The sequence below is a fragment of the Myotis yumanensis genome, unplaced genomic scaffold, assembly GCF_028538775.1.
Source record: "Myotis yumanensis isolate MYYU_CA2020_CCGP unplaced genomic scaffold, mMyoYum1.0.hap1 SCAF_2, whole genome shotgun sequence".
Lineage (NCBI taxonomy): Eukaryota > Metazoa > Chordata > Mammalia > Chiroptera > Vespertilionidae > Myotis > Myotis yumanensis.
The window spans coordinates 169,294,651-169,303,598 of record NW_027223753.1 but is presented as its reverse complement, the minus strand read 5'-3'; positions in this window follow the sequence as shown (position 1 = coordinate 169,303,598).

Genomic DNA, 8,948 nt, shown 5'->3' with positions numbered 1-8,948 from the left:
CCGGGTCCACGCCCCCCAGGCCAGCACCCATCACAGGGCAAACAGGCCAGGCTTCCAGCAATCGCTCGTGGGGCGAACAGAGCAGGCCTCCCCATAATTGCTCGCAGGGCGAACAGAACAGGCCACCTTGTGATCACTCATGGGGGCGAACAGAACAGGCCACGCCTCCCCATGATCCTACATGAAGAAGCCATTCTGCTGACCAGCCTGCGCTATGGACCTGTTTGGGTGGGTGGCACAGAGTCCGGGGCCTCTAGCCTGCAGCCACGGGAAGTCTCCCTCTCCCCAGAGTTAGGAGCACCAGCCCAGGTCCACCCAGCACTGGATCCTGACTGTGGGGGTGAGTTCCTGCAGGCTGAGGTTTGATCCCTAGGCATTAGCAGTAGGAGACCAGTGCCTTTGTTATTGCTGTGTGTCCAGGTTTAAATTGAACAAATGCCCAGTGGTCCCAGGCGCCAGCTTAGCAAAATCTTTTAGGAGGAGAATTCTGTCTGGGTTTCCTCAAATTCCCTCAGCCACTACTCACCCCTTTGTAAAGGCACAGAACAAGTGAGGCCCCTGAACTAAAAATCAGAGGTCTCCAGCAATGGTGGGCCTCTCTCATCACAGTCATTTGGACTGGATGGCATTTGAGTATTTATCTAGGCACCATGACAGGAAACACACAAGCTCAAGTCATGATCTCTGCCCTTAAATAATTCACAATCTTATTAGAGTGAGTGTGCTGGGGTCCAACCCCAACGGGTCCAGGGATCCCCAAAGGTGTGGACTGTGGACGGAGTCGGCGAAGAATGAATGACATGGAAACTGGTTTCAGTTAATCAGCATAGCGAGGTTCTCCCTCCAGGATCTCCAGCGAAGTTCTGGTTAGGGACTCCAACCAAGTTCTGGTCAGGATCTCCAACCAAGTTCTGGTGCCATGTTCTCTCGCTAGGTTCTCCAGGTTCTCCAGCCAGGTTCAGTCACCAGGTTCTTTAGCCAGGTTCGATCCAGGTTCTTTTGCCATGTTCTGTCTAGGTTCTCCAGTGAAGTTCTGTAGCCAGGTTCTGTCCAGGATCTTTTGCCATGTTCTCTGGCTAGGTTCTGGTTAGGATCTGATGTTTATTGTCTTGTTACATCCGTATTTATACCAGCCGATTTTAATCCTGTCAATTTCTATTACAAAGGTTAGGGCGTTTCTTATCTCCATTCCAGGGAGTAAAGATTATGTAGCTTAACTACCCGCCTGGCACTTAATTAAGGGGTTGTATCCCCTCCCTAACCTCAGGGAAAAATCCCCACCTGGGGAAACAACCTTTCTTGGAGAGGTGACTTTGGTTAAAACACATAGCGCCAAGAAGGGGAGCAAACATATTAAGAACAGTATGCCATATACGCCAGGTCCCTTGAAACAGCAAGGATGGACCGGCTCCCGGCATGAGTGGATGATAAAAGCACAGTAATGACATCAGAATGTAAGGCAACATAACAGAGAGGAACAGAGGCCATTGCTAGGATGATTTTCCAACAATTAGTACAAAGAGTATGTGCTGTGAATTAAATAAAAAAAAAATATGTGTGGAAGTAGCTGCTTCATGAGTATGGGATCCCTTCCTATTTTAAAGGAAACTGAGTTCCATGTGAACTGTGTAATATGCTATGATATCTGAGGCACAGGACAAGGGAGGCCCTAAGTGTACTATGCTTTGATATTTGAGTCATTCTTTATTGTTCCATGTGACTTATTTCTGCACGCCTCAGTTTTGTAATAGTTAAATTACTAGAATAATACATCTTGTTATAAAATATTACTAGAAGAGCAAATGATCAGGTGACATTTATTGTTATTGTCTATAAATGAACACAATCTCTGGTATGCTAAAGTGATAGGTATTATAGAAATATTCAGATAGGGAGACCTACAGGCTTGATTACAAGTGAGGCTTACTATCACAACCCAAATTTATTGCTTAAAAAAAAAAAAAAAGGCAGGGAGCCAACTAGAAACTAAACCAAATATAAACCCTTGAAGGGAAAATGTAAATTGGATAAGCTTTGCTATTACAAGAGCAAGAAGAAAAAATTCAGATGCAAGAATGAGAAGCACATTGCATCCACTCTAAGTTGCAATTAAAGAAAAAGAATGATATACTATGAAAATACTTAATACAGATTGTAAAGAGATTTGTTCAAAGAGGATTTCCTAGAGTAGGTGGTATTTCAGTTAATTTTTTTTTAAATGTGAAGAGATTAACTAGATAAGAAAAAGGTGTAGGGGTCAAATTGCAGAGGGTGCAGGCGGGGCTGAGGGACTCCACCACCCCCGTGTACGAATTTCATGCACCGAGCCTCTAGTGGATTTTATAATAAGACACATTGAACTTTAATTTCTGCACTAGCACTTCTAAATGTTTGCCTTTGAGTTAGGTGATTTACCTCTTGGAGCTCTGCTTTCCTCAACTGTGAAACAGAGATAGTGAACACATTTTATCACTGTTGTAAGTGTTAACATCCATACACTGAAGTGCCTACCGTATGGTAAACTCTCAATAAATAAAGGGCATTGCTATATTTAAAGGAAATTTAAACATATGAGTTGGTGATGCTAGGAAGCCTTTGACATGTTACTAACAAAGTTGGTCCACTTTTATACTCTACAATATGATCACAATACCATATAGAAATGACCTAAGAAACATGGATTTTTCTGGGTAAATGTTTAAACCCATGCCTGTGTCAGACTTTCCAAGTATTTTTATATACATTTTGTCCTTAAATTCTCTTAATGCATCAGTAAGATATTACTATTTCCTTTAACATAAGGAAATTAACTCAGGGAGTTAAAGTGCACTTGAGGCCACATACCCCGGGAGTCAAGTGGTGCCTTTGGAATTATAGAACTCAGTGGTTTTCTTACCCTAGACATAAAAAGCTCTATATTACTGTGGAGCATATATCACACCAGGGCATTGTTCAGATGGGGAATTGCAGATGGTAGAAACCTGGCCAGTTTCCCTCTGGGAGTTCTAGTACTACTGTTGCCTTTCTCTTTATTCTCCCCAGAGCACACATACTGCAGCCAAGATGATGCATTTATTGACGGACTTTATTGGGGACAAGGCCAGGAACATTCACAACAGAGACATTTTATAAACTTTAGCCAAGGCACGCTGGTGCATTTTCCATGTGCTACATTTTGTAACTGAAGATGTGGTTTGAGGATTTAATATCTCTCAGCAGTTACTGCTTGTTAAATCACTTTATTTTCTCTATTTGAATGACATATAAAATGAAGTTGCCATCTATTTGTAGTGAAATACCAGAAAAACAAAACACTTGAAGTGGAATACAGATTGGAGAAAACACATTTTATTGTCTTAGCCAAGGATGCCATTGGCTGGAGGACGACTTGAATGAGTTACTGTCTGCCAGACCACAGCATGTGGCAGACAAACAGAAAACAATGAGGTCATGCAGAAGTAGCTCATTATCCCTAGCACAGTATCATTTTAATAGGAGCCTGATTGGTGGTTGGTACAATGTTAAAAAAACACAACTGGACTATAATTCAAGACATGTGGGTTCTAGTCCTAGTTTTACTAGTAACCAGATATATGACTTTAGTCAATACCCCTCCCTCCCTTTTTTTGGCCCCAGTTTCACTGTTTATCAACAAATGAGAAAGAAATAAGTTTAGATGATACCCAGGGCCTTTTCCAGCTTGGCAATCTATCAATCAATCAATATATATTTATTTAGCACCTACTATGTGCCAGAAACTTTATTACGTGTTGGAAACAGATTAATAAACAAAATAGACTTGATTCCTCTTTTTATTTCAACATGAAAAAGAGCCAAGAAGTTGGTTTATAAGCCTTCATAGGGCCTTAGATACTCCTGAGGAGTTAGAAAGTCCCAGGCATTCCACTGCTGTGCCTGAAGGCCACTGTATATTTGTACTAATAATGTAACTTTACTGCCACTTCCCACTTTATTCTCTCATTGCTTACTGCCGGAACAATAGCAATCACCTCAGCAACAGCCTCCTTGTCTTTACCTTAGTCCATTAGTCATGCAAATTACCATCAGTGATCCAAGAAATTATTAATATCTTTTCCTTTTAATCAGTTTAACAATAACCCACAACTGTCGGACCAACTAATATCTTTTCCTTTTAAAAAATATTCTTTTCCCCATGGCAAACAAAAGCATGTACAAATTCCTTAAAAGGAGATTCAAAGCTCTTCGTGACGTGGTCTGAAACTCCCTTTTCTATCTTTGCCCATCACATTCATTAATCTATGCTCCAGTAGAGTTGAACTGCTTATCTCAACAACCATTGTCTGCCTCACAATCTGAGTTATCAGGGTCAGTTTCTGTCACTACACTGGAAGCTCCCAGAGAGCAGAGGTGGCTTCTTATTTACGTCTGAATCCCCTTGTGTAAGCCAGCACTTGGAGGCACATTAGGCATTCCATAGTGTTTGCAGACTTGATTGGATACCCTTGGGCAAGATCTTTCTCTGTTGTATTTTTCACACTAAAAACTCTCAGTAAGTAACTGTTGATTGTTTTGTGTTTTTTTTAGTAATTCTTTATTGTTGAAAGTATTACATATACTCCCCTTTGACCCCCCCTCCAGCCCATCTCCCCGCCTCCCACCCCGACCCGCCTGGCCTTCAGCACTCTATTGACTGTGTCCATGGGTTATGCATATATGCGTTCAAGGTCTTTAGTTGATTATTTCCCACCCACTCATCCTCCCCTACCTTCCCTATGAGATTCTGCACTCAGCTCCATAGTTCCATGTCTCTGGATCCACTCCATTCATCAGTTTATTTTGAGTAACTGTTGATTGTTACCTAACCAGTGGCCTGTGATGGTTTGCGAACTGCTAGCATCTGCTTTATCTGGGAGATGTTAGAAAAGCAAATTCTTAAAAAAAAATTTTATTGAATTTATTGGGATAACATTGTTTAATAAAATTATACATTTTTCAAGTGTACAATTCATACATCATCTATAAATTGCATTGTGTGTTCATCACCCAAAGTCAGTATCCTTATGTTATTACCCCCCTTTACCCTCTTCTACCTGCCCCCACTCCCTTCCCCTCTGGTAATCACCATACTGTTGTCTCTGTCCATGAGTTTTTGTGTATTTGTTTGTTGTTTTTTGCTTAATCCTTCATCTTTTTCACCCAGCTTCCCAACCAACCTCCCTCTGACAGACATCAGTTGGTTCTCTGTATCTAAGAGTCTGTTTCTATTTTGTTCATTAATTTACTTTGTTTATTAGATTACACATATAAGTGAAATCATGTGGTATTTGTCGTTCTCTGATTGGCTATTTCACTTAGAATAATACTCTCCAGGTCCATCCATGCTTTTGTAAAAGGTAAGAGTTCCTTCCTTTTATACTGCCCAGTAGTATTCCATTGTATAAATGTAGCACAGCTTTTTTATCTGCTCATCTACTGATGGGCACTTCAGCTGCTTCCAAATCTTGGCTATTGTAAATACCTCTGCCATGAACACAGGGGTGCATATATTCTTTCTAATTAGTATTTCGAGTTTCTTCAGATATTATTCCCAGAGGTGGAATCACTGGGTCCAAAGGCAGTCTCATTTTTAGTTTTTTTTTGAGGAAACTCCATACTGTTTTTCACAGTGACTGCACCAATCTGCATTCCTGCCAACAGGGCACAAGGGCTTTCTTTTCTGCACATCCTCACCTGTTTGTTGATTTTTTGATGATAGCCATTCTGATAGGTGTGAAGGGATATCTCAGTGTGGTTTTAATTTGCATTTCTCTGATGATTAGTGATTTTGAACATTGTTGAACTTCTTTTCATATGTCTATTGGTCATCTGTATGTATGTCCTCCTTGGGAAAATGTCTATTCAAGTCCTTTGTCTGTTTTTAATTGGATCGCTTGTTTTTTTTTTTTTTTTTTTGGTGTTGAATTTTGTAAGTTCTTTATAAATTTTGGATATTAATCCCTTATCAGATGTATCATTGGTGAGTGTGTTCTCCCATTCAGTGGGTTGTCTTTTCATTTTGTTGATGGTTTCCTTTGCTGTGAAAAACCATTTTAGTATGATGTAGTCCCATTTGCTTATCTTTTTTGCCCAAGGAGATATATTGGAAAAAAATATTGCTGCAAGAAATATCCAAGATTTTATTGTCTGTTTTCTTCTAGGATTTTTATGGTTTCAAATCTAACATTTAAGTCTTTAATCCATTTTCAGTTTATTCCTGTATGTAGTGTAAAAAGGTGGTCTAGTTTCATTTTTTTGCAAGCATCTGTCCAATTTCCCAAACACCATTCATTGAAAAGAATGTCTTTTTATTTTTTAAATATATTTTTATTGATTTTTTTTTTTTTTTTTTATAGAAAGGAAGGGTGAGGGATAGAGTGTTAGAAACATCGATGAGAGAAAAACATCGATCAGATGCCTCCTGCACGCCCCCTACTGGGATATGTGCTCGCAATCAAGGTACATGCCCTTGACTGGAATTGAACCTGGGACCTTTCAGTTCGCAGGCCGAAGCTCCACCCACTGAGCCAAACCAGTCAGGGCTGAAGAGAATGTCTTTACCCCATTGTATGTTCTTGCCTCCTTTATCAATATTAATTGACCATAAAGGCATGGACTTATTTCCAAAGACATTCCCCAAGTATCTTTGAGGGTGGGGACTAAGGAATCTACAGGCTTCTCCAAATTCTTATGCATGCGAAAGTTGAGAAGCACATCCCTAAACCATTGCCAGAAACTCATCTATAGACTCTGACTCATTTTTCAGTCAATAAAAATGTGGTTATTTAATCAGTGCCCAAACACTTTGGCTTGGATTTCACTGACTGATAAAATTTACAGACAAAGTTAGAATAAAGCCTGAGGATTGGTGAAACTGAGACAAATGTCAAGAATTTTTTAAATCTGCTTTGCTTATCACAGTTTCATTATAGTCTTTAACCCTGCTTGCAATAAAAACACAGCCAAAATAAACATATGCAAAGGTTACATAATGTAAGCAAACTCCCCTATGCTATATTACTAATGTGTATTAGGCAAGGGCTAGGGAGGTATTAATTATCCTAAGTAATACAACTTTAATTTACAGAGACATTCATGATATCATTCTTTATTTACTAGTTAGATCATTCATTCTTTCAACTAATATTTATTGAAGGCATACTATTTGTAATCATTATGATAACTATTATAGAGTTACACAAATAATGAAAAGGTATAATCTTTGCACTCAAGTTGTTGATAATATGAGAGGAAACACAACAAATGTGCAATTTTAAAGCAATGCCATTTGTATTAGCTATGAGTTAACACCAGCTGTCAAACACCCCAGCTCATGAGTCTTAACCCAGCTTAAAAGGCTCAAGGAAGCTTCCTAAAGGAATTGATATGTTGGCTGAGGCTGGAAACACAAGTAGAAGTATCCAGGCTAAGAGTGTAAGGAGAAGGAATGAAGTTGGTAATAATGTAAAAGGGTGTTCCAAGTAGAGGAAATTGTACTTAGAGGGGCTAGAAAACAGGGAGGATACAACAGCAAGGTGCCTTCATGGGACTGTTGTTCAGTCTGGGTGGGGCATAGAGTACAGGAAGGGAAAGATGAGGGTAATGAGATACAGGGATAAATCATGAAGCCCTCCTAAGTCATATTAAGGTGATTGAACTTTATCTTAGAGAAGGGGTGAAAGAGACTAAGGTAAGTAGTGCAGGTGAGAAGAGAAAAGTCAGTCAAAAAGAAGTCAAGTGGTTTGAAGCATCCAGATAGCCACAGTCTAATGTCTATTTTAGAAGAATATTCTGGTTTAACTATGTATAACTGATTAGAATGGGACAAGACTGGAAGCAGGCAGACCTACTGGAAATATTCTCACAATGAGGAAGAAGAAAGGATAGCTTGAAGAAGTGAAGTGCTAAGAAACAAGAGGCCTGATGTAATATTGGATGTGGGATGGAAAATCAAATCTAAGACTACCTAAGTTGGATCTTGAGACAACCAGTGGGTATGGGTTCACTGAGATAGAGAATTTAAGAGTTGCATTGGGATGGGGGAGACTCAGGGGTGGGAGTTGGGGAGAAGGAGACTGCAGTAGGTGAGAGGATGTTTTCTGCAAGCTGGAAGTCTGTTGCTCTTTAAAGGCATACTGTGAGACCACCAGATTTGCTGTGAATGTTCCACAGTTATTTGTGAATAAATAAACTTCGCTCCCCAGGACAGAGTCTGTGGGCACTCTGGATGGAAGAGGAGTCTTAGTTATAAAACCGCTCTTTGCCATCTTATCTGGTTCAGTGAGTCAAGAAAATGATGCAAGCCCAAGACTGCCCCTGAGTAGCTCTATAACCTCTGTATTTTGAATTTTTGATGTATAAAGTGGGATAAATATTATATCAAGCTACTTTGAACACCTACTCTAAGGAATTTTCACTTAAAATATGCATAAAACAATGTACAAATTGAACATGACCATAAACGCATAGCAACAGACTGACAAAATGTAAAAAAGTGTGAGCCTTTTTACCAGTCAGGAACTTCTTTGATGCCACAAGTTTTATACGCTGATTGTTCACTACCTCACCTCAGTAGAAGCTCAGGGAGAAAATAATGTTTTCTCTAATGTAATTAAACACAAGTAAAATGCTAACCTTAGAAACATTTGCTTTGAGCATACAAACACAGAACATTTCATACACTGATGCTATGTGTCTAAGGTTTTGGCCACTAGTTCTCTATGACTATTCTTTAACTGTTCTATCATCCCATTTAGATTTGAAGACAATAGTCTGAAGGGAAAGAATCCTATGATTAATTTCAGAGGATTTGGACTTGAGTCCCAGCTTTGATGTTGCCTGCTGGGTGACCCCTGGGCAGGCCTCTTCATCTCCTACAACTCAATTACTTCACTATTCTAGGGAATGAAGGTGAAATTCCTTGATTTGCT